The sequence below is a fragment of the Camelus bactrianus genome, chromosome 14, assembly GCF_048773025.1.
Source record: "Camelus bactrianus isolate YW-2024 breed Bactrian camel chromosome 14, ASM4877302v1, whole genome shotgun sequence".
NCBI classification, from domain to species: domain Eukaryota; kingdom Metazoa; phylum Chordata; class Mammalia; order Artiodactyla; family Camelidae; genus Camelus; species Camelus bactrianus.
The window spans coordinates 5078846-5104688 of NC_133552.1; the positions used below are offsets into that span (position 1 = coordinate 5078846).

At 45.8% G+C, this 25843-nt stretch overlaps 1 protein-coding gene and 1 non-coding gene across 4 annotated transcripts in view; both read left to right on the top strand.

The window, feature by feature from the left end:
* The window catches only part of MTUS2 (microtubule associated scaffold protein 2), a 410974-nt gene that overhangs the window by 28044 nt on the left and 357087 nt on the right, over nt 1-25843 (top strand). The gene's annotated exons all lie outside the window — the stretch shown is intronic.
* TRNAE-UUC (transfer RNA glutamic acid (anticodon UUC)) lies at nt 5257-5329 on the top strand. The gene has a single exon. It is a non-coding gene; the product is annotated as a tRNA-Glu (tRNA).

The window sequence follows — 25843 nt, forward strand, 5'->3', positions numbered from 1 at the left end:
GAGCTTCGGCAGCTCACTGAATGTCTGAGACGCTGTCCCACGTCCGTAAAGCAGAGATCGTGGTACCTGCCTCCTAGGTGTGCGTTAGGACTGCACGGATGTGAAGCAGATGGAGGAGGCGGTAGGTGACCACTGGGTTCAGTCCCTCCTTCTCCTATCGGCCGGGTTAGTCTTGTGAGCCCACAGACTGGGTGGCAGCTTCCCTTTCTATTTCAGAGCAGAGGTCTTTAAATTTCTTGCTCAGGTACCTCCTAAAGGAGTTTTGAAAGATGATACATACCTTCACACTTTTTAAAGTTAGCATCGAAAAAGTTCATCACAAGTTTAAAGAGTTGCACAGTAACCTCAGTGTTACTGTGAACATTGACAATTTAAGGTAAAACTAGTTATATCACTTTTCAATCTAGCCAGTGGAATAAAAGCCCAGGAGGAGGTTGTGGAGTGGGAGGAGCCAGAGTTCACCCCCTCCCGCCCCCCTTGAACTTGGGTGGTGTCTCCCCTTGAATGGCGGTACTCGTGGCAGTGCCTTCTTCTTCCTGGGGTGCTGCTCCCGGGCCCTGCTCACCCCGCCCTCCCTTGGTCCCGTCGGCAGGGGGCTGGTGTGACCTCCAGCATTTGCCCCTCTGTCTGGCTGCTTGGTTCCCAGGTGGTTTCTCGGCTCTTCTCTTACTGTGTGGCCAGTTCCCTGCGTTAATTCCTCTGTGGCAAATCTTCAAGTGGATGCTGCCTTCCCAGTGAGAGTCTGACTGGTGCTCCAGCCTTTATCTATATACTGATATTTGGAATCGTCCCATTGTCACTGAAAGATTTTAAAGCCTGGAGAAAGATTCAGGATGTGAAGGGTGTGCTTTTCTTTAAAAACCTACAAGAGGAGCAGATGTGAGGAGGAAAGATGCTCCCAGGCAGAAGGATTTGGGGACAAACTACAAATAACAGACCAGGATATATAAACTGATTCCCTTAAAATGAGCACTTGCAAAGCCTCTGGCTGCCCTAGTTTGAAGATGGCGAAGTCAGGCACATGGCACGCATTGCAGGCACATGAATTCTGCGTGTGTCCAAAAGCCCCAGATGTCCGGGAAGTCTTCTGCTGCAGTTATGGGGCTCCAGCTCAGGCCAGCTCAGGCCAGCTCAGGGAGCTGCGTGCTGAGTCTGACGCATCCTGGGGCCGCAGCTCACAGCTGGCCGGACTGGGCATCTCCCAGGGCTGGCCCTTACGGAGCAGATGGGTCCACCGGAAGAGCGGGCAGCAGGCAGGCGGCCCAAGTGACAGTGCCGTCCGCAGGAAGCGGGCTGCTCTTCCCGCGGCGCCAGCAGCGGTGCTGACGTTTGCTGCCCGAGCACCTGCTGCCTGGCTCTGGAACGCCGCCACTCATCTGGGGAAATCTCTTTGACAAATTTGTTTACAGAATATGAAGTGCATTTATTGGCTGGCCAGCTAATCTGGAAATAGCCTCAGGAGGAATTATAAAACAGCCGCTTTCCCTGGTTCCCTGGCCGGAGAACAGAGTCCTTTCCATCCTCCCCCAACCCAAGGGCACTAGTTAGCATCTCTGCCTTTTGCTGCGACTTTGTTAAGTTGCAAATATATCCTGAACTTTAATCCATATTAAAATGGAATGAGAGGGATAGAATTAAAAATACCAACAGCAACAACAACCAAACACAGAAACAACACCCCAAACCAAAAGAGGTGCTGAGAGACCCTGTCACGTCCAGAGTGCCAGCGGGGCGGGGCTGGGTACCAGACCCAGTGGTCGTGTTCTCCAAGTACCGACCTCTCACTGTCAGCTTATCAGGTGGATGTTGTCACTGAGTCCGTTTTATTGGCGGGGAAGCGAGACGCATGTAAAGTCGCCTGCCCAGAGCCGCACAGTAGGAGGAGGCAGGGCTGAATTTGAACCATGTGTCCAGGTCCAGAACACAGCTTCTGAGCCACTGAAAACACCTGAGCTCATTGGCCACCAGCTCTCTCAGGAGATGTTGACGGTTCCTGAGGGGGCTGGGTACCCTTCACCTGGCCCACCTGGGAATGGAGGGCCTTGGCGCTGAGTGTATTGAGACCAGGGTAAATTTAATCTCTAGCAACTAACACTGTGCCACAGAGCCACCCTGGGTATGGAGTCGGCAGTTTCTTCTAAGGGGATGTCGAACGACCTGAGAAGATTTGGGAAGATAACAGTTCTGAAAGACAAAGGCAGATCTCCTGCAACTTAGAAATGTGACCTTCTGACGAATGATTCTTCTTTTTACAAACTCAAAAGATTAAAGTTATACAAACTTTCTGGAGGAATTAAAGATCAGAGATCAGTTTTTAGGGAACTGTCACATGGGAAATGGGCCAGAAAGACAAGAACAAAGTTGGCTCTTGAAAGGGAAGGCGGAGAGTCAGCAATGCTGACGGGAGGGGCAGCCAGGCAGCGGGAGGGCTTCGACTGACCCCAGGCGGCGGCGGGAACCGGGAGGAGGCTGCCTTTTGGGAAAGTGGGAAATAATTTTGAAAGTCATAAAACTATAGAACTGCCTTTTCAAGTTTTTTTAATGAATAAAGAAAGAATGAAAATGCATTTGACACAGTGATGTGGAAGCAACAATGACAGACTTGCAGTGGAGCTTTGATGATCGGCATCCCTGAGGGCATTTAGGGGGTGAGAAAACATGAACACATGGGATGGGGAGATGCCTCCTTGCGTTCAAATTTGCACGGAGTCGAACCTTCTCATTTCCCTTTGGTATATGCAGTGTTGGTCATCACCATTCACCCATCCATCCATCCATCGTTTGCATAAATACTTTAGAGCCCCTGCTATGTGCCAGGCCGGCCAGGACACTCAGGACACTGTGGAGAACAAAGCCACACATGGCCTCCACTGTGTTAATGCCATTAAATAGCCCTAGTGTATACAGTTACAGCAGCGCTAAGCAGGATGCTGGAGAGCCCTGTGCTCTGGAGGTGGCTGGATCCCACCTAATCAAAGAACGAGGAGAAGACACCGTCGAGTGAGGCTGTTCTGTTCCCCTGGGAGGCAGGACTCACGTCTTCCCCGAGGTTGGAATTTTTTTCAGGAAGGAAGGGTCCTCAAATGAAGTTATCCAGAGGTCCAGGGCCTTTTCTACCTTGCGTCATTTTTACGTTTATACCAGGTAAATTATTCTGGGTTGCAGCTCGGAAATTAAACCCATGGTAAAGGCAGCAACAACTGAACTGCAGATTTGCCCTTTTCACTGACCCGTTGTTTAAGGGATACTAAGACCAGCATTTGCGGAGCGAGTCACAGTTAGCTGAGTGCTTCATGTGGCTGTGGAAACTTGTGTCTCTGCTTTGTCCCAGTCTTCCTTCCGCCATTGTTTGTCCACCTACTTCCCAGCTCGATTGGACAGGCAGGCCCCTTATTCTCATCCCCAGCGACATCAAATGCATTTTGAAGATTTGCTGCATTGGAGATTAAAAACAAAATTATAATGTGTGCCCACCCCCGCCCCCAAACTTAACATCTCGAGAGGGGGACAGATACTTGCAGATATCACATGTTCTGTTCTCCCAGGGCGGGCATGAGGGTTATCAGCGTGAGGCGGGAACCCCTGCCTCTGAATGTGGGGTGGAGATGAGTGGGGAGCGGGCTTTTCCTCAAAATTTTGAAGACTGGGTAAGAGTGAGTTCGAAAAGGACGGTGGGGGTGGGGGCAGGTTCAGAGAGGGTGAGCTTTGCTGGAGGAGGAGGTGGGGAAGTTCCAGGGGAAGCCAGGCCTTCCAGTTCCGTCTCCAGGGCTCATTCCCTGAGCTCAGCTGCATTCACGCGGGGGAGGGGAAGGGAGAAGGCAGGAGAAGGTGAAGGCAGCAGGAGGTGAGAAGGCTGTAAATTGGCATTAAGAGGCGGCAGGTATGAGGGAACAGGCTAACTTTTGGGGAGGAGGGAACAGATAATCATAGGTGTTTTTTCAGTTTTAGGTATGGATGTTGAAAGTTACCATGTCTTTGTAGTTTCATCATTTACTTTTTTCTGTTTTTAATTTCTTTTTTTTTGGTGGGGGAGGTAATTAGGTTTATTTATTTATTTGTAGTTTTTATTTGCTTTTTTTTTCATGGAGGTACTTGGGACTGAACCCAGGACCTCGGGCATGCCAGGCACGCGCTGTACCGCTGAGCTCTACCCTCCCCCACTGTAGGTGATTTTTTTAAGGTGTCAGTTTTGAAGCCAGTGCAGAGCTAAGTCCTGTGCAATCACCACGCTTGCCCTTGGCACCATCACTGTGAATGAGGTGTCACTGCCTCCACGTGACATCAGGAGAAGCTGTGGTCCAGCAGAGGTGGAACCAGCATGGACTCCCCCTGGCTTGCTGTGATTCCACGGTCAGGCCTGCGAGGCTTGAGGGAGGCCCGCGAGCTGCTGGTGGTGTTGCCCTGGGCCGGGCATCTGCAGACAGTCCCTGGGGTTGTCTGGCCTGGCTGGGGTCTTTGGAGACATAATGAACAAAAGGACTTTGGGGCCGGCTTAGGGGCCTCCTCCCTCCAGAAGACTCATTTCTATGGAAGAATGTGTTTATAGACCCATTTGTAAGCTGGGCCAGTCTGGGTGATGCTTTGCTTTCCAGGACTCAGGGTCCCTTAGGCAAGTGCTGGCTTCCTTACACGCTTCCGGCTGCCAGCTTTCAAACTATAGTCGTTAAGGCTTTACTGCAGTGCCACTCACTGTAACTTGGGGTACAAGTAGCTACTATTAAACTTAACTAGCAGGGTAAAACTTCATTTTCATGAAACATATTGACTTTTTAAAGGCATGGGGTAAATCATCCTGTAACTGATTTAAGGAAGACTATGCTTAGTTAAGGATCTTTGCAGAGCAGTACATCACACCGAGAGCAGAGTTCTAGTGCGGGGAATGTGTATGTTACTCAGGAATAGCGTCTCTGTAGGGAAATAGCCCGCTGGTCACGTGGCGGGGGGGCACACGCCTTCCTGGTCCCCGGTTTCTCCCAGAGCTCGGTAGGAGGCGGACTGTGGGGTTTTATTTCAGAATTAATCCAACTGATCAATAAACTTCATTCTGCCTACTTCTGTCATAAAACCTTGAGCCTGGGGAGGTGGCGGTAGGGGGAAGGATTTGAATTGCATTTAGTGGTGAGCTGTTAGATAGAGCGGCGGATATCTTTGACAAGCTGGATTTAGAATTTGCTCAGTTGCTATTTGCTACGATGTTCTGCCATCTGTAAGGAAAGCTCCCGTTCGGAGATATAATCAAAATAATATTTCTAGGGGGGAGGGTATAGCCCAGCGGTAGAGCATGGGCTTTTCATGCCCAAGGTCCTGGGTTCAATCCCCAGCACCTCCATTAAAACAAACAAACAAACCCAATTATCTCCCCAACTCCCCCAAAAAAGAATTAAAAAAAATAATATTCCTAGATTTTTATGGAGGGTCCTCTTCCCTGGAATAAATACTGTTGTTTTCTTGTTTCCAAACAACTCTTCACTCTCTGGGAAAACAGGCAGACCCCTGGTTTGTTAGAGGGGACATGAGGCAGCACTCCTAGCAGGCAGCCCTTTGCTGGCTTTTGGCAGGGATCTGGGAATTTGATTTTCTTCCTCCTAAAAGGGTAGTGTCTGAGGAGACAGGAGCAAACACCTGAGGTTCCAGTGGGGACCGTCCCTGTATCTGAGAGCCTGGAATGGGCGATGGGGAATAGGAAGTAGGTCCTGACATTTTCAAACACTGCCACGAGAGGACACTGCCACGTGAGACCAGTGGAGAAACCCAGTGTGATTCTAGGAACGGGGAAGATGGGACTGGCGCTGGGCTGCCCTGCCCTCAGTGCGGAGAGGAAGCCCGCAGCAGAGCGCACCTCACAAGCATCGCCCCATTCTCCAGATCAGCCTGAAACGGACGCGTCCTGGGCTTAGCCCTCTGGCTCTGCGCTGATCTCTGTGGTCTGAAGGCTCCCTCCTCCCTCCTCTCTCCTCGCTACTTCTCTCCGTGCGCTGGATACTGGAGGACCTAGGACAAGACATTCTGGCTCTGCTTTAAGAGAAACTCGCGATATCTGCACCTGCCGTCTCACCCGGTGCCCACCCAGCCTGTGCCGACCTTGTCCTTACACGTGGGGAGAGCGGTGTGACACATGGGCCGTTGAGGCTCTCTGGACAGCTGTAACCTGATAACAGAAATCCTCCTAGCCAGTGGCGGGTCCCTGCCTCGTTCAGTCAGTTACCAATGCTGTTCTTATCAGGGAATCAGTCTATCAGGGAATCTTACCAGGCCCAGAGAGCCAGTGGGCAGAGGTGGTTGGGCTGCTGCGGCTCAGGGACAGGGCTGGTCGGAGTGGGGCTCCTGGCTGGAGAGGATCTCTGTTGGGGGAGGATTCAGGGCCATGGCGTGAGCAGAGAAAGCGGTCCCCTGGCCTTGGGAAGTCACATGGTGGAGTGGAGTGTGTTTGCACTTTTAAAGTGTGTGTGAGATGGTGCAGACTCATTGTCTTATTTGAGGAGTGATCACCAGAATCACTCCTCAAATAAGGAGTGTGGGAGAATTCATTGCGGGTCGCCTGTTAATTCACATCCACATTAAGCCCTACAGGGTTATTGTCTGTGTGTAGCTGGGAGACCATGAGGCCAGACAGGCCTGTGTGGGTACAGTTCTGTCACTAGCATTTCTGAGCCTCAGTGTCTTTTACTCTAAAATGAGAACAGCCAGCTCAAGGGTTGCTTTGAAGAGGAAGTGAGCGTGTGTGTGTGTGTGTGTGTGTGTGTGTGTTAATAAATTGAAAGATACCAGCCACTCAGTAGGCAGTCAGCAGGCAATAGCTACTATTATATTAAGGCAAAAAAAAAAAAAAAAGAAAAATGATCTTTGGGAATAGTCTTCACAAATCAGGAGTCTTGGAGCTTTTTTGTGTGTTGGTTTTGCTGAACCTAGAGCCGTGCATGGCATGTGGTGGGCGCTCAGCCCTATTGGCCCTCTGTATCTGTGGGTTCTGCGTCCTCAGATGCACCGAACCGGGGACTCAGCTAACTGTGGGCTGAAGATATTCAGAGTCCATTTGCTGCAAATGTGATCAAGTATTAATATGTTTGTTATACAAAGAGCTTATCTATGTTGATAAATAGTAGATGAGTTGGGGAAAAAAATGAACAATTTGGAAGAAATGGAGCTGATAAATGTAGAAATGGGTCAGTAGAATTAAATAAATGCCAGTGGGAGAAGCTACCGGTTTTATCTACTAAATTTGAAAAACTTAATGAAACCCATACCTGGCCCAGCAAAGATAACCTGTTTTTTTTTTTCAATTCTCGTTTTTTATTGCAGTATAGTCGATTTGCAATGTTAGTTTCAGATATACAGCAAAGCGATCCCACTGTACACGTACATACATACATATGTATATTTAAGATTCTTTTCCATTTCAGCTCATTACAAGAGATTTGATAGAGTTCCCTGTGCTTTACAGTAGGTCCTTGTTGAAGTATAAACTCTTGTACGTTTTTGGTTGTATTGTAAATTAGCGTTAAACTTTAGGAAAGCGATTGACGGGCAGTCCTCAAATCAATAAAGGCATGAAAATTCAGTGATTTGGTGTCCCACTTCTGGGATTTTACCCTCAGGAGATAGTACAAAAAAGAAAACCATCTAGACACAGTATGTTTGCTGTGGTTTCATTTGTAATAGTGGAAAATTGGGAACATCTTCAAAGCTCAGGGAGTGGGGCACATCTGGATGAATTCAAAAGTCATTAAAAGTGATTTTGAAGATGATGCTAATATGGAAAAGGCTTATGATATTGACGGAACAATAGGGATACTGCTTTGTATACAAAATGACTTCAGCTTAAACACGGATGGCAAGAGAAGAAACGTAATAATAGATATTTCCTATCGAAGTGGTGGGACTGGCATTTTATGTTTCATCGTTTCAAACAGGATGTATTTAAGTAGTTGTCATTACAGAGTGTGATCAAAGAGAAGAAACTAGAGAAAATATGAACATATGAGAAGTCATTTGCGTGGTACCTCGCCTCCTGTTTCTGCATATCCCAGGACTGTGTAGGAGAGAGCGTTGATAATAAAGCTTCACCATTATATGCAGACAGTTAAACAGAGCCCCAGGCTCATCAGATTCAACTCCTCTCTGCTTTCCCTCTTTCCTCCAGCTTCCCCATCATCTCCTAAAGCATCTGGTTTCCTGACTCTCAGCAACTAGTCCAGGGGCTGTTTTGTCCCCCAAGACAAACAGATGATTCTGTATTAAAATACACTCCCTTTTCTGGTTCACAGGTTCAGGTTCTGTACAGCCCTCCCACTCAGTTATGATTTGTTTGAGGACACACCCACCCCCTGGAAGACTGCTGAGGTTGACCCGAATCATCATCTAGTCCATTGGTTCCACCTTGGGTCACTATGCAGAAGCCAACAGTGCCATTAAAGGTCCATGTGCACCCCGTTTTGCAAGCCTTCTAACATAGCCCAGGGCTGGGGGGCTTTGACCTTGAACAGGAGCGGTTAACATTAACCACCTGGCCACTCCTGCTCCTCGGCTGTGGCTGCAAAGTAAGCTTTGTACACCTGTCTCCCTGTTCACCTGCAGCAGGCTTGCCGGTGAGGAAAAGAGAACTCATTTCAGCAGAAGAATGTTTCACAGGTGCCAAAGGGTTTTAGGTTCTGCTGAAAACAGATGTCTTTTAGTATAAAGCTGACTTTCAGCCTCCAGCCCTGAGACAGTCCTGTTTTGGAGTTCAGAAGTCACGGGTTAGGAATCACTATTACATCCAGACTCTGGTTGTCCTCTCCTGCCACTTTGCCCACTTCTGAGAATCTGTGAGGATTCATTTAGGTGAACTTTTAACCATCCTCACCTGCCCCGTTATACATTCACAAATGCAGGAAGCTTTCTTATAAATGCTGCCAACTGTGACCTTCACAATGTGACAGTTGTTAACTGCATAGTAACAATAGCAGGTGTAAGGGTCCCCATAGAGTAACAGGGAGATGGTGGTGTTTCCCACGCTATTTTTGGGGGAAGGCAGGGTCAGCCTGATTTCCGGTTAGCAGCCCAACTCACATAGATCAAGATTTGAGCTGTGATCATGCCCAGTCAGGAGAGCTCAGGGCTTTAAGAATGTGTCAAGGCGAGTGCTTGGCACCTGTAGCTGCTGAAATTCCCAGGCTTCCTGGCTCATCGGGCTGTTCTGGTGGGTCAGGTGAGGGGTGTCTGCTGTAACTTACTAGGTTTCTGTGCTGCTGTTGTCACAGCTAACTGGGTCCAACTCGGCATCTGGGTGGTTTAGTGGGACTGAAGGACTGAGGGGTGGGTTGGGGTAATGAAAGAATCTCTGGTTTCTGAGGCACTGACTTCATTCATTTGTTCAGTTATATTTATGGAGTCCTTTTATTTGTCATCACTAACCTTGTGTTTCTTTCCCACTATCTTGAACCTAGTTACAAGCAGGCCAGCCCAGTTAGTTAGAGAAGAGGATTGATTAACTTTTGAAATTATGTCCACCCCTCATGTGGACCATTTTAAAGACACAGTGCTATATTTCCTGGCAGTACCCTTGACTCCAGTGAGCTGTCTTGCCAGTGAATACTGTTGTTCAGGAGACCCAAGTTAGATGGTGGATGGCTTAGTCAGTTCATCACCATCTCTGGAAAGCACATTTCAAGTTCCTGTAGCTTTTTTGGAGGGGAGGCGGGGGTGGTCAAGGAAGGGAAATAACTGAGTTTAGTATTCCATTTCACAATAACATAATGGAGTAAGGGTTTTTTGTTTTGTTGGGTTCATTTCTTTAAGAGTTTATTCTCTCAGTGATTAAAAGCCAAAATTCCCGACAGAGAGTCTTCCATGAAAACATTGAAGGGAATAAGCAGTCCTTTGTTGTGTCCTCAGAACTAAACAAAACGACTGAAGCGTGCCCTCCATCAGCACAGCCAGGGTCTCGGGTACAGAGAAGGGCACGGGGAAAAGGTGTTCATTTCTCCTTAAAATAGCTTCTGAAAATGAAACCATGTTTCCTGCAATGCTGTGTGTAGGAGGACAGGGACTGGAGGGAATGGAATATTCTAGGGGGTCAGTAAAATATTTGAGCCATGATGAACCTAAGAGCTCTGGGCATTATATGAGCTTACTGTCTCCTTGAGCGGTAGTATTTATAATGCCTTTATGTAGGCTGCCTCTGTTGCTCTTTTGGAATGAGATTAAAAAATGAATAAATAATGAAGGTGACAATTCCAGGTTGTAAATGTGTCCACATGAGTGCAGCATGTCCTGTGGACTCCTAGGAGGGGTTTGGGGTTTGGGGTGATGGGAGGGAGGTGAGAAAGCTTTGTGGGAGGCAGGTTCAGCTGATGTATTAGGTCCTGCAACATGGACTCCTGAATCCAGTTTCTTACAACAAAGCTTCAACTGTTCTGTAATTTATAATCCAGGTTTTTTGATTACCTGTAAAAAACTAGGGGACTTTTTCTGTCAGTCATATGTGAAAAACACAATAACAAGCTGGTGAGCAAAACAAAAATTTTAAAAAAGGCTTTCTGGTGTCTTTTTCACCATTTTTTTTAAAGCACACTTCCCCCCGCTCTGTTTTATGAGGGAGAGGTAATTAGGTTTGTTTATTTATTTCTATTTGGAGGAGGTAGTGGGGACTGAGCCCAGGACCTCGTGCGTGCTCAGCGTGCGCTCTACCACGCGCTCAATCACTTGAGCTTTTTCACCACTTAATACATTTCAGACAAGTCATAATTGGTGAAACAGAAGTTAGTACTCATTAAATGAATAGCTAAAGACTCTGAATTTAAAAACTCTACTATGGTAGCTTGATGGTGACCAAATTAAATCAAAAGAAGATTTAAAAGTTGGGGGCCTGAGTCGTGCTTGGTCAAGAAGTTGCAGGGTTTTAAACTCACTAAGCAAAAGTACCCGACTCGGATGCGTCACACCTAGGGTGCCGGTTATTTGGTACTGTTGAGCATTTCAGCCTCTTCTTTGGAAAAATTGGGTGATTTCCCCAGGGAGTGGGAAGTGCAAGTTGGTGACGAAAACATGAGCTGTGGTTGTAGGTCTGTGATCAACAGTTTATTTTCATTGTATTCTCCTTTTATTTTAAAAATGTGTTGTCTTTTGCCCCCTTGCATGTAGTTGACAGCTAACCGAATCTTTTGGTTAGCACAGACACAGCTGCTTTTGAAGAATATGAAACAATATTTCTACTCTAAAGTTTGAAATAAAACATGAAAAATTTTCAGTTGACCACAGCTGCAAAAGGTGCATGCGTGTGTGTGCGTATGCGTGTGAGTGTGTCTGTTCAGCAGCTCAGCCTGTCTGTGAGGAAGCTGGCAGCCCAGGGAGCAGATTTGAACCTGCATGAGAATGGCAAGTACACACTCCAGCGTCGGCCCTGAGACCAGCTCTGGGTTGGGGAGGCAGCTGCGTTTCTGATGCGTATTGTTAAAGACCGGGCTGCGGGGACCACAGAGGCCCGTGATTTAAGTCCATAAACAGTAGATGCTGGAGAGGGTGAGGAGGGAAAGGAACCCTCCTACACTGTGGGTGGGAATGTAATTTGGTGCAGCCACTACGGAGAACAGTATGGAGGTTCCTTAAAAAACTAAAAATAGACTTACCAATATGATCCAGCAGTCCCACTCCTGGGCGTGTATCTGGAGGAAACTCTAATTCAAAAAGATACATGCACCCTAATGTTCATAGCAGCAGTATTTACAAAAGCCAAGACATGGAAGCAACCTAAATGTCCACTGACAGATGACTGGATAAAGAAGTTGTGACATATGTACACAATGGAATATTACTCAGCCATAATGAAATAATGCCATTTGCAGCAACATGGATGGACCTAGAGATTATTATACAAAGTGAAGTAAGTCAGACAAAGACAAATATATGGTATCACTTATATATGGAATCTAAAAAATGACACAAATGAGCTTATTTAAAAACCAGAAATAGACTCACAGACATAGAAAACAAACTTATGGTTACTAAAGGGGAAAAGTGGTGGGGGAGGGCTAAATTAGTAGGAGTTTGGGATTACCAGGTACAAACTACTATATATAAAACAGATAAACAACAAGATCCTAATGTACAGCATAGGGAACTACATTCAATACTTTTTAATAACCTATAATGAAAAAGAATATGAAAAAGAGGATATGACTGAATCACTATGCTGTACACAGAAACTAATACAACATTGTAAATCAACTATACTTCAATAAAAAAGAAACAAGCTAATAAAGCAAGAAAAAAAGAGAGAGAGAAAAGAAGCAGTGCTCTGGAGGTGTGAGCTTGGACCTAATGGAACCTCTTTCATTTTCACTCTGGTTCCAGCTCTTTGCTCAGTCCTCTGGGTCAGACCCTCACTCCTGTGTCAGGGTCAAGTTAAAATGACGAAATACCTGAGAAATATGGAATCTTTCTGTTACTTAGGCAGCTGCCGTGCTGTGCTCAGCTGTTTGTACTTCCGGGCCTGACTTGATGTTTCCTCTGTAAGCTCCGGGTAACGGAGGCTGAGCTTCATCATGCAGGCGGTCTCCTTACCAAGTGTCCGCCGCGGGTTGCACGGCTTAGACGGGAAACAGTAAAACTTGTGCTGTGTGATGTTCAGGCTGTGGGCTGCTGGTGGAATCTCCTGCACCACGCGATGGAGTATGGTATTTCTAGGGTGTTCCGCTCAGAACTGAGCCCCGTGATTGGGCTGGCACAGAGAGAGCAGTGTCGTCAGGAACTGACTCTCGGGTTTCCTCAAGGGGATGTTCTAGGGAGGATGGGGCACCCTAGAGTGATGGTGTCTTGGATGCTCAGCTGCTACACTCTCTGTAATTGCTTTTCTCTTGTGATTTTCTTGATGAAGGAGCCAAACTCTTTTCTTGAACCCAAAACTACAAACAAACCATCTCAGGCTATTGGGGACTCTGCTGAGAACTAGTTTTCTTCATTTCAAAAGCTAATTAACATTTCTGTGGGGGGAGTTGCTTACAGGAGTAAACACGGGAGGAGAGGCTTCCATTGGTGGCGTGTTTAATTTTTCATGAGGAGTGCATTTTAGTGCTTCCCCAGAGAGGTGGCTGTGAGGCTAATTAGCAGGATGCTGTTGGCTGTCTACTTGGGAGCACGTGTGTGCAGAACCTGAATTCAAGACGGTGGCCGCTGTTACTGGGGCTGTTTCCTGCACTGTCTCATTGTTTTGATCCTGTTTGAGCTGAAATGTTAATTTATCCGTAGTTCCCCTTAAGCTATGTAGTTTTTTTTTTTTTCTTCTGGTGAAATTCAAATGATTGGAGCATCGTTTTCCTTGAAATAGTTGGTCAGCACAAATGATTATAGAAGTGTGCAGGCAAGGGTGTGGCCAGAAAAAGGAGCTGGGGGCTGGCTGCCTCCTGCTTCTTGGCACATGGCCTGTGACCGTCAATCCCTCTGGTGTCTGTGCTTCTGGACTGCTGAAAACTGTGTGTTTAGAAATATGCTGTATTAAAATACTAAAATGACTGATTCTTGGTTTTCAACTAGGTTTTAACATTTCTTTTCAAATGAGTGTGAAGTAAATACTCAGGTTTAGTATAAACTCTCTGCACATAATTCTTAATAAAATATAGTTTATGTAAGATTTAGGAATGGTTTGCAACAAATGGTTTTTGGACAAACTATAAGTAATTTTCGTTTTCACTTGTAGAATTTTAATGTAGCTTTCATTTTTGGTTGAGAACTAGACGGGTAGGTGTCTCTGTCTTGTGTTATTTGATACAAGGATTGATAGAAGGAGGAATGGATATCCTCCCCTGTATGACTCTCATGCTTGCATTTTAAAGTTGCTACATTCTCCTTTTAAAAAAATGATGGGGGATTGATTGAAATTTTAAAATGAATTTTAAAATGATAGGTTTTTGAGGACAGTAACAGATCATGAATGAATCACAGTGCAGCATCTTACACCTGCTACCTGGAGCAGATGTTCAGATTACATAAATAATCCTGCAAGCCCATGGCAACGTAGACAAAAGACTTTAAATTGTAACAACTGTCCTGCAGTGGTATACGGTAGGCATCGGAGGGCAGAATGCTGGTGAAGGAATGGGACAGTCTAGTCTTGTGCGAGACAGTGCCAAGAGTGGCAAAACTTTTACCTTCTAAAAGACCTTTGCTCATTAAGCGAACACCCCACTCTTTGTTACTGCTCAGCAAACTTGCTTATGGCTGTAACCCTTTGGAGTGTGTAACCAAAGCTCTTTCTCTTCTTCCCACTTCCCCCCTCATATTTGATTTAATATGATTAAAAACACTAAGAAAAAATTACAAGAAAAAAGATGGGACAGGTACACTGTGTTGGCCAGTGATGCAAAGTGAAAGTTCTAGACCCGCTGACTGTGTCAGGGGTTCCTGGAGAAGGAGAAATGTTATTCAGAACTTCAGTATATCTCTTTGGCAAAGTTTTGCAACTAATTTTCTTATATTTTCTGCCAAACATCCCTTTGGATTGCTTAAAAGAGATCCAGTGGGAGGAAAAGTTAAAGGTTTTCCATACAGGAAGACTCACAATTGTATTTAAATTCTATTGTATTTAACTCCTCCTTTTTTTTAATTGCAATATAGTCGATTTACAATGTATTAATTTCTGGTGGACAGCATAGTGATTCAGTTATACATATACATATATATATATATTCCTTTTCATATTCTTTTTTTATTATAGGCTATTGCAAGGTATTGAATAGAGTTCCCTGTGCTGTACAGTAGGGCCGTGTTGTTTATCTATTTTATATATAGTAGTTTGTATCTGCAGATCCTGAACTCCCCAGTTATCCCCCGACCTCCTTTCCCCTCTGGTAACCGTAAGCTTGCTTTCTAGGTCTACTCAAGTCCTCTTGTAGCTCCTCGTCAGCGTGGAGGGTTTCATCCCGAGGTGAAGCTCAGTGGATGTTCCTGTATCAGTGCGAAGGGTGGTGCTTTCTTCTAAGTGACTATGGGTCCAGTGGCGCCATTTTGTTTAGCTGTCCTGTGGACGTAGGCAGCTTTCGCACCTGTGCCCTGGGCTTACCATTTTGCCACAGTGACCAGTATTTACAGCTTCTTTTCTTTCTCCTGAAATGTTGGTGCAAGGACCCAGAGGAGCGATGGCACAGGCTGAGCCTTTTCTGCACAGCTGTCATCGCCATCATGTGTGCTGTGTGCTCAGCCTCCAGAGCCCTGGCGGTCTGAAGTCCTGGGACGGTTGGAATCCTTTGAAGGAAATCCCGAAAAGATCAACACAGATAGTAATTAGGGAACTGCATAAATTTTGTACCTACTTCTAAGGCATTCAGAGTGCTTTCTGTTCTTATCATTCATCTTTGTCTGCCCGCAACAGAGATGAAAGGGTCACAGGGCTGCTATAAGGAAAATAAGAGGAAGTGAACGTCAGAAAAGCAGCATTTCCTCTCAAATTAAGAACCTAATCAGTTTGGATGTGCATTTTGGCCACCTCGGGTGAAAATTTGCACTGCAGTGTAACAGCGTGGTCTGTTCGAGCAGCATGGACTCAGAGAGCCCGGTCGGGGCTCCTGCACAGGGGTCTGCACGAGAGACAAGTGGTGTGGACCCCGGGCGCAGGGATGGGGGGATTCCACGATGCTGCTGTCTGAGTGGTGTAGCTAACAGCTGAAGCACGGCTTTCTCCGAGGGGCTTTAGCTTTTCTGGTCTCTTGCTCCACGCCTGCCTTCCTTCGGGGTTACAGAGCCTGAGTTTGGGTATTAGATCAGTGTCTCATTCCCCCAAGGATTATAAATTCTGAAGCAAAGAGACTCTGTCCTTGAAGAGTTGCCTTGTGCAGAACATCCAGTGAAGATTAGGTAAATACTGAGATTTATTAGCACACGTAAGTATGGAAGCCAGAAGATGGGGGGACTCAGTGCGACACCGTCTAGAGGTTCCAGCTCCATTTCCATCTTCCAGATCCTCAAGCCACGCTACAGGTGGCTGCAGCAGCTCCAGCCTATCAGCACATCACACTGTCCAGAGGAGGAGACAGCCACTTCCTGGCAGTCCCTCAGGGCAGAGCAAAGTCTTTTCCAGAAGTTCCCAGGAAAGCACTCTTGGTGGGTCTTTTACCAACATTGAGTCGCAGACCCATTCCTAAACCCGTCTTCGCTGATCGGAATGGAATTAGCCTTGGATCAGTCAGGGCCAGCCATGGAGCCAGGGGTGTGGCCAGCTTCTCCTGGGCGGATGCATTGGTGGAGAAGTGAATACTAAGCAGAATGAGGTTTTACTAGGAAGGAGGGTGGATGACCGAAACAGTATCCCCTACGCTCCCTGCTGTGTCCCAAGGACCTAGAACGATGCCTGGCACACGATAGGTTGTCTGTACATATTTATTAAATTAATTTGCTCTTTTATCTTCTGCTTTCATGTCTCAAACTCTGTGTTTTCTTGTTTCTTGGGACATGAACATTTATACATCGCTTATTATTGTCTTACTTTTAAATGCTGTTTTAAAAACACTTATTTAAATAGCCTGTTGCTATTTCACAATTAATGGAATTTTGAAAATAGTTTATGATTAGAACAAGTTGAGAGGCATGTGTTTAGACAACTTTGCTAGCATATCCCAGCCCAAGGGCTCATTTTGAGTAAAACTAAGGAAGCGAATTTGATCCATTATTTATAGCTTGTAAGCCAGTGGAAGTTAACAGAGAATGTCATGTTACAATGATGGCATATGGTAAGAGGCATAAAATCTCACATTACTTGTCGACACTTGTTCAGTTAAAAGACGTGAATTTGGTGTGAGATCACTATAAATCCTGTCACTAATGCGGTGATGAAGTTGCTTTAGTAAAAGAATCTGTACGAAGATGCTCAGAAGCTTCCCTGCTGATCTGTAGTCATACGAGTACATGTGCATGTTATCTCTTAATGACATAAACTATAATTAAGTTCTTATATTGCTGAGGTTACTCTTAATTTACTTAAAATACATTCAGCATCCAGATAGCGGATTCCTTGGCTGATTCTCTGCCCTGGTACTTGTCCTTTAGGCAGCACAGGCATTGGCGGTGCTGGTGTCTCTGCTTCATCACATCCCAAAATGTGTTCCTTTGCACTTGGGAATGAAGCTACTGACCTGCCGAGTATAGAACAGGGTTTATGTCATTTCTCTGGTTATGGTGCAAGATTTGTACTTAATCACTGAGTGATGGCTGGAAGACTAGGGTGCATGCTTTGTGTCTCTGAGAGCTTTTAATTGATGTATATGAAGATTAAACCCACTTTTTGGTGGCCTTTATTCTAATGGTCCAGAATACTTTCAAACATTGAGCTTTGTAGCTTAAAAAATAATATGTGTTTTCTTCAAGCGCTGGTGGTGGATAGGAAAACTCGGGTAAGAGTGGACTCTTCCTCAGATCATTTCTGGAACCAGTAGGAAGTCAAGTTTAATTACTGTTTAGGATTTTCTTTCTTTCCTCCACCTTCATGTTCCTCTGTGTTGTTGATCCAATCAGGAAGTTCAAGTTTCAGACCCGCATGCAGGGTGGCGGCGTTGAGCGTAGGGCAGGGGCTGTGGGGTGCAGTTTGACTTCCTGGAATGTATGTTTCATTGGTTGCCATGAGACCTCTCTGGGCCCATTATTTCGTGTCCTAGTGAAGCCTTGACCTGGGGGCTCCCATTGTTTGAATACTTTCTTGAAACATCACTGCTGCAAATTTGAGAGAGTGACTGTCTCCCGGACAGGATATATTACTCTGTGTGCTTTAAGAGAGAGCTTTTAAAAAAACATTTGGAACATATAGGACAATTTATTGAGGTCAATCTCAAGCAAAATCTGAAATCAGTGGAGTGTCATTAAAAATCTTTCCAAATTAATCCTCACAGAAGCAAAAAACACATCTGAATTCCAAAGTATTTGTGAAATTTAAAAAGGCAACATCTCAGTAAGTATAATATACAAAAATTATATGTTCCTACTGGCACACACAGCAGTAAGAAACTTAAATATTACAGGCAGCCCTAAGTACACTGTAACTAGTCAAGAATAAGCTATCTGTGTACAGGTTAACCAAGCTTTATATGTTTCACAAGAGAGGGTTTTAAATGGTCTCAATCAGACAGCAGAGTCCCTTGATGATCTAGCAGAGGTTGGAGGCTGATGGGAGTGAGAACCCTCTAAAGTGAGGTGAGAGAGTTTCCTTTTGCTGTTGAGTGGCCAGGTGACGTTGACACGCGGGATGTGTCCGAGCCCCGCGGGCGTGGGGCTGTGGTTTTCAGGGTCAGTGCTCAGCAACCCAAGAGGAACAGAGAAAGTAGAGGTGGTGAATTGACTCAGATCAGGGAGACCCGGGGGCAAGAACTTGAAGGTGTTTGTACTGATAATTTCAGAAGTGGTAGATCACGGGGTTGAGGCAAAGAAATGGTGACATGAAGGACCCGATATAGTGAAAGAAGACCGAGGGCAGCTACTAACAGACTCTACGCACCATCTCATTAAACGTTTAGGCAACATTTGCTGAAACTTTATGTCACCAACATTTGGTCTTACATTTCTGTTCAACACATTCTGGTTGATAATATGATTTAGGAAGAAATCAGTATTCATTGTGCTCAACTCACACCCATTCTGAAAAGTATGCAAAAAGCATTTACTCCTGGTGAAACTGAAATCTCATTTCCTTCCCGCTGGCTCCTTATTGTTTCCTATTGCACGTTACTCCAGGCTAATGAGAAAAAAATAACTTGTGTTTTATCAAGATCAGAATATATAGCAAGGTTGATCACTGAATATTTATGAAACATAGTGGTAAGTGAATAAAGGAAGGTATTAATAAAACTTGTTGTTCTATCTTGGATTTTGTGAAATGGAAAAGCGAAGTCCAGGAGTCATGGTAAATACTCTGATGTATCCATGCTAATCATTTAGATGGTAACACTGTATTTCTCCACCAAAAACAAGCGTTAGAGGAAAAGGAAAATTAATATTGGAAAAAAAATTTATGTATTTTATAGTAGGGAAAATAATTTTTAATGTAATGGGCATAATTTGGAAAATTCAGGAATATATATAAAAAGGAAAAGAAAAATTACCATTTGTCTCATAGTACTAAACAATAAAAACATAATGTTTTTTTATCCAGATTTTGTTTTCCTGTGTGTAGATTTTTTCTTTTTATTATGGTTGGGATTATTTTTAGTAAGTTTCAACCATTTATGTTACATGAAAAGTTAATGTGGACAGTTGGAGAGAAAGATGGCAGTTTCACCCATGATTAACAGTACAGTATGGTCCATTGTGGAGAGAAATCTTATTAAATATGGAGTTCTAGAAAAGACTATACTTACATATTTGGTTTATTATTTAATATCTTTGACAGAACTGTGTCTGTGAAAATGAAAGGCAGAAGACCTAAAATAGTCAAGAGAATTTTGAAAAAGATTATAGTTGGAGGGCTTATGTTACTGAATTTGGTATTGGCCTAAGGACAGGCTTAAAGATCAATGGAACAGAATAAAAAGTCCAGAAATAAACCTGCAAATTTATGGCCAGTTGGTTTTTGACAAAGGTGCCAAAGCATTTCAATGGGGGAAGGTTAGTCTTTTCAAGAAATGTTGCTGGAACAGTTGGTTATCCACATGCAAAGCAGTGACCTTAGGCTCCTACCTCACACCAAACACAAAATTATCTCGGAGTGGATCATGGACCTATATTTAAGAATTAAAACTGTAAAACTTTGATTTTTGTGTATGACTTCACATTAGAAAAGATTTCTTAGACATGATGTCAAAAGCATGATCCATGAAAACATTAATAAGTTAGACTTCACTAAAATTAAAAACTTATTCTTTTCAAAAAACAAAGGGAAAAGACAAGCCAGTGAAAAACTTCCGCTCTGCAACAGATCTTGTTAAGGGGATGAGAGGACAAGCTCCAGACCAGAGAAAATTTTTCTAAATCTCATATCTGAAAATGAACAATATCTCAAATATATAAAGAACTCTCAAAACTTTAATAGTGATGAGCGAACAGTCCCATTGGAAAATGGGCAAAGGACAAAGACATGGACAGACTATGTATATTTCACTGAAAATGCACAGATGCCAAAGAAGCACATGAAGGGATGCTCAGAGCATTAGCCGTCAGGGAGATGCACTTTAACACCGCAATGAGATACTGCTACACACCGATCAGAATGGCTCAAATGAAAAAATCATGACTTAAAAATGGTGAGCTTAATTTTTAAAAATAGTGACAGTACCAAATGCTTTCAAGGGTTTCAAGTATTTGTAGGGTTTGTTAGGTGAGCGAGGTGGGAAGCCAGTCTGTCTGGAGTGGTCCAACGCACAGAAGGCAGAACGTCCAGTGACCTGGAGCGAGGCATGTCGGCCGACGCGAGGGGCTGAGCTGGAGATCAGTGGGGTTGAGGTTGAGGAGGGCTGGGGTGCTGCCTAAGGAGTTTGCCTGCATCTTGTAGGTAATAAGCCACAACTGAAGATTTTGATTTATGCAGTTGGCCTGATTGAATTGCTACTTAGAAGTTTCATCATTACTGTTGGGTTTCCTGGAAGTAGGCCTCCTTGGTGTTTTAATTGTGCTGACTCCCCGGGTAGCTTCTGCATTGTTGACGACGTTCCTCCTGATGCACTTGCCGCCTGAGTCCCCTCCGATCTCTTTGACCACAGCCCCCTTCCTCAGTGACTCAGGAAACAGTTATTGAGAGCCTGCCCTGTGCCAGACCAGGGAAGGGGGCTCAGGGCAGGCCCCTGAGGGAGAGGCTTTTCAGCTGAAGTCTGAGATCTCAGTAATGTCGGGGAGAAGCATCCCAGACCAGGGTGGCACGTGCCAAGGCCCTGGGGTGGGAATGAGCTGCCCGCACTCAGGGAAGAAAGCCAGGGCTTGTGTGACCGTGGAGTCATGAGGGGCGTCCTCTGAGGTCTGTCCTTGGACCTCTTTCTCTCACGCCGCTGCCTCTCAGGGAACTTCATCTCTTCCTTTGGCCTCAGCCGTCACCTGGGTGGTTATTTACACGTCTTGTCTCCATCATGATACTCCGATTTCCTTTCCAGGCACCTCCACTTGCGCGTCCTAAAGGCGTGGAGCCCCTTGTGGCGAACTCTGTGAGGGGTCTTCTCGCTTTGCTGCTTCCCACGAGCAGCCTGTGCGCTTGGGCCTTTACGCTTCTTCATGCTTTTCTCCCGGCCGCTCTTCTGCCCTCTCTCCTGTCAGAACGCAGCTCAGGTGCTCCTCTTGTGCAAAACCTTCCCCTTCAGTCTGTCCCTACCCATCTCCCGCGGCAGAATGAATTGACCCCGGGGCCTGGAAAACACTGTCCACTCCTCTGTTAACCTTCTCGGTTTGTAGTGTTGACCATTGTGTATTTCTCTCTGCCCTTTAGAGTGAGTCCTTCTAGACCTTATTTCCTTGGTGCCTTGCGTGGTATTTGGGACTTTCAGTTTCTAAATAACTGTTTTATGAGCAGAATAAAAATAGATATTGAAATACTGATGGAAGTGCTTTAACTATGTTTGGCCAATGAAAGTAGAGAGAAAGAGTCATGTCTCACGTAGAAAGAGAATAAATCAAATGAAGAAAACCCGTCCCTCTGGTTTTGCCCTCGGCATCTTCATAAGGGGACAGTGTGGATTGTTATCCTGGTTGAAGGCCCTGCATAGGGCTTATGAAATCTGAAAAACAAGATATTTTGAGAGAGAGTTGGTCGCTTGAGATATTAAAGTCAACCTCTGGGCCTCATTCTTTACATTTAAAGTTGAATTGTCAATGTCTGGGGCAAAGGGTAAGGGATCACCACAGCATTTGGAAAGATTGATTAAAGACAAAGAATAAAAGTGAGTGCTAAACTGACACCCCTCCCAAGAAAAAATGTAATTGATAGTGAAGTCAAGTTTGATAACCAAGAATCTACTTGGTAATAATTAGCATTTACTGAGGGTGCTTTGTATAATCCATTTATTTTAATTTCTTTTTAATTCTTCCTGATGTTGGAGGTGGCAGGCTCACTGTTCACTTGTTCTCGGCTCTTCCTGGGGGGTAGCTCTTCACATACCCCCTAATCTGTGTGACAGGCTTCAGCAAGAAGGGAAAGAACCACATGTTGGTGGCGTCCATTCACGGGGGAAAAGTCAGGGGGGCTTGTTGACTTGCAAATATGATTGGATTAAGACACGCATGGCGTTGCCCGCTCCCGAGTGCTTGAGCTCACTTGTACAGCCGCGTTTTCTCTTCTGTGCCAGCATCAGCCTTGCAGGTACACACTCATTATTTCTGACTTTCTAATTATAGCAAAGTCATCACTGATTTGGTGAGCTGCCTCGTTATTAGATAATTGCTTTCTCTCTGTTGTGGGGCATCTGACGTTGTCATGAAGCTGACGGGCGTCCCGAGCGCAGGCGCACCTTTGTCTGCAAGGCTTCCATGTTTCCCTCAGTGGAGGTCTGTGCTGCAAACATGTATGAAGCACAGAGCTGGTGCTTTGTATGGTGTGCTGGGATTTGCGTTTCCAAGGAAAGGATGAGGGATTTATTTTCTCTTGGAGAACGAGGTAGCTGTGTGTGGGGAGACATGGGGAAAACATTATACTCTAAGATGCTCTGACGTGTGACTCTCAGTGCTTCCATAATAAACAGCAAGGAGGATAGGAGCTCCAAAGAGACGCAAATAGAAAGCCGGCGGACCTCACCAGGTCCTAAAGCGTCCCCACCGCCCTTTAGCGTGTGCAGGTGTTCTCTGCTCTTTAGTGGAGTTTGAGCGTTAGCAGGCCCAGGTATCCCACTGTGGGGAGGTGGGTGAGGTCAGGTCAGGGATACAGGATGCTGGGGATGGTCCGACGGTGCTTCACTAGGGTCTTGGCCACATTTGTCCACACCTGCACTCCAGTGTTTGTTTTGGAGGACTTACTGGAAAGTGTCTATGCAACATAGCAACTTTTTATTAGACTATAAAGCATAGCATTGTCCCCGGAACGTCGTTTATTTTGGCCACGCAGGTTCGCTTCTGATGATTTGTTCTCTGTCATCATGGAATGGCCTAAGTTATAGGCGCTCTTGGTGGTTATAATTCTAGAAGATGGGTTGGAAGGGACTGTATTAAAACATCTAGACAAGCGTATTTCAAACATCAGTGGGTGAGTGCTGTGTTCATGATTTTTGCCATCTTTGAGAGCTACTTGCACTATTACTTAAAATTTTTTTCTCCTGATTATGTCTTCTGTTTGGGTTAGCTTCTTCTGAAGCATCATTTCTGGATTTGAGAAAGTTGCAGCTTGGATTCTGGAGCCAGACTACCTCGGTCCACGTCGGTCCACCTCTCCCAGGTGTAGTGACTCGGGGCAAGTCGCTGCGTCTCTCCGCGTCTGTTTCCCAAGGACAAAATGAGGATAGTAATAGTATCTGTCTCATAGCCATTTTGTGAGGATTAAATGAAAAGAAAAAAAAAGGAAAAGAGCTACAATAGGACCTTGCACATAGTGCTCACAAAGCGCTATTATTATATATTTTTCTAATAAACATGAAAAATTTGACCATTGAAAAGCCCCTTTATGCCAGCTAAAATTAGGTTACGTTCTGCCAGCAGGATGTGGACGTTGCTTTGAGAAACATCGATCTTGTCAAGTGGTCTCATCCTTGGTTTTGTGCTTGATTCTTCCCTGCGTTTCCCGGGACTGAGACCACCGGGGTTTCCACTGCATCGCAGCCCCTGACACGGTTGGAACAGCCCGCCTTCGTGGGGCCCTGAGCTTCCCCCCATCAGTTCTCATTTACCCTTGGACATCACGGGGGCCACTCTAACCTGTCTCCTCCGCTACAGTCCTTTACATGATTGAAGAAAGCTGTCGTGTCTCCTGGAGTCTTTTTTTCCCAGCCCTACCAGTGTCAGCTTTTCCTCTGATGCAGCCCCTGCCCGCCTTGCCTGTCTAATGTCATCCCTTTACATGGAAAGAGGCAGCGGGAGAACAGACTTGTCCTGGGACATGTCTCGCTGGTACTAATTAGTGTTCGTAAACCCCGGGAGCACCTGAGCCTGGAAGCAGCCAGCATCTTGGCAGATGCAGAAGTTGCAGGTGGGAAGCGGTACACCAGTATGTCCACTAAGAGCCAGAAACGTTAATCTAGGGAAGTCTCAGAAGACGTGTGGTTGCCCCCGTGGAGGGCGGGTGGCGGGTGAGCCGACTGTTCACGGTGCGCTCTTACCCTTCAAGCTCCATGCCCTGCGGTGTGCTACCTCCTAAGAAAACCTCACATGCACGTATGAGGAAAACAGAATTATAGCTTATTAGAATTGCAAAGTATTTAAAAAAATAACATGAAGGAGTTTGTCAGTAAGTTCCTGACTGAGGGAACAAAAGATAACAGGTGCCGTGCTCAAAGGAGAAGGCGAAATAAGTAACAGTAACCGCAGACCTCACCTCTAGCCTCCCTCCCCCGCCTGCGCGTCCCACTGGGTCTGGCTGCTTCCTCTTTCTCCGTTAAGGTCCAGCTCGAGTGTTACATCCCCCTGGGAAGTCTTCCTTAACCCCCGAACCCCCTCCACGAGGCGGGGACCAGGGTTTCCCTTCCTGTTTCCAGAGCATCTTGTACAAACTTCCATATGATTCTAATGACCATGGCCCATTTTCTGTTTACTCTTCAAACTCCATACCTGCAAACTCCTTGAGGGAGGGGATGTCTCACTGATACTTAAATTTCCCCTGTCTGTGGTGCTGCCTGGCATAGAGAATGCGTGGGATGTGTGTTCACGGAATGAGCAGAGCTCCGCAGGGTGGTGGGAGGTGTGGCGAAGGCTTCCTGGGGCAGCTGAGCTGGTGCTTGAGCCATCCTGAGGGCTCACGGCACACCTGCCAGGCTGAGAGGAAAGGGGCAGCCCCTGGGCAACGGGAGCAGCAAGTTCAAGGGCACAGGGGTGTGTCTGAAGTTAGCCTTTCAGAAGAGCTGCCCACGCTAAAAAAAAAAATTTTAATCCAAAACAACATCTAATATTTTATAGCAAAGCTTATCTAATGTTGACCCAAATTAGTAAAAAGGTTTGTGCTTTTTAATCTCTGTTTCAGAATGAAGATGATTCTGAGTTCATTCTTCAGTTAAATTATTTGAGATTGTATTTCGAATCCTCGGGTGTGGATGGATGAGGGGTTCATGGGCGAGCTGGGTGTTGCCTCCTTCCTGATGCACCCCCTTCCCTCCCTCTCACCTTCCTCTTCTCTTCTCCTTTCTGTAGAATCTGCCACGTAAAAGACATTGTCCAGACAGCTGGGGGACCTTAGTGAGGAGCTCATGGTCTTGAGAGGAGCAGGACTCTAGTACAAGGCAGAAAGTGCTAAGAGCCGCTGGAGAACACTCATTGGGCTCTAGAAATCACAGGAAGGAGGACTTCCATCCAGACAGTAGCAGATGCGGCGTCTTGGCAGGGGTCACATTTGTTCTGTGTGTGGAGTTTAGGTGGGCGGATACTTGGGGTGGTGGGTGTGCTGGAGGTGGGTGAGAGTGGGGGGCATTCCCAGGGGAGAAAACAGCGTCAGCAAGAGTCTGTGGGCGGGACGGCCTGGGAGGGGCTTGGGAGGCCAGGGCATCCATTCTGCGTGGCTGGGGAGGGCGGCGAGCAGCAGGGAGGGCTCTAGCAGGTGGTTATGGAGGCTGTTAGATGCCAGGTGGGAGGTTTGGGCTTCCTTCTTCAGGCTCTGGGGGCGGAGGGGGCACTGGAGATGTTTACTCAGCAATTGATGCATCAGAGCTGGGGTCAGTGTCAAGAATCCTAACTGGATAAAAAAATCTAGTTGGAAAAGCTACTTACTGAGTCAGCTTCTGTTGGCTAAGAACCAACAGACGCAAAAAGAAAGTGATCTTTCTGGAGATCTTCCAGGATT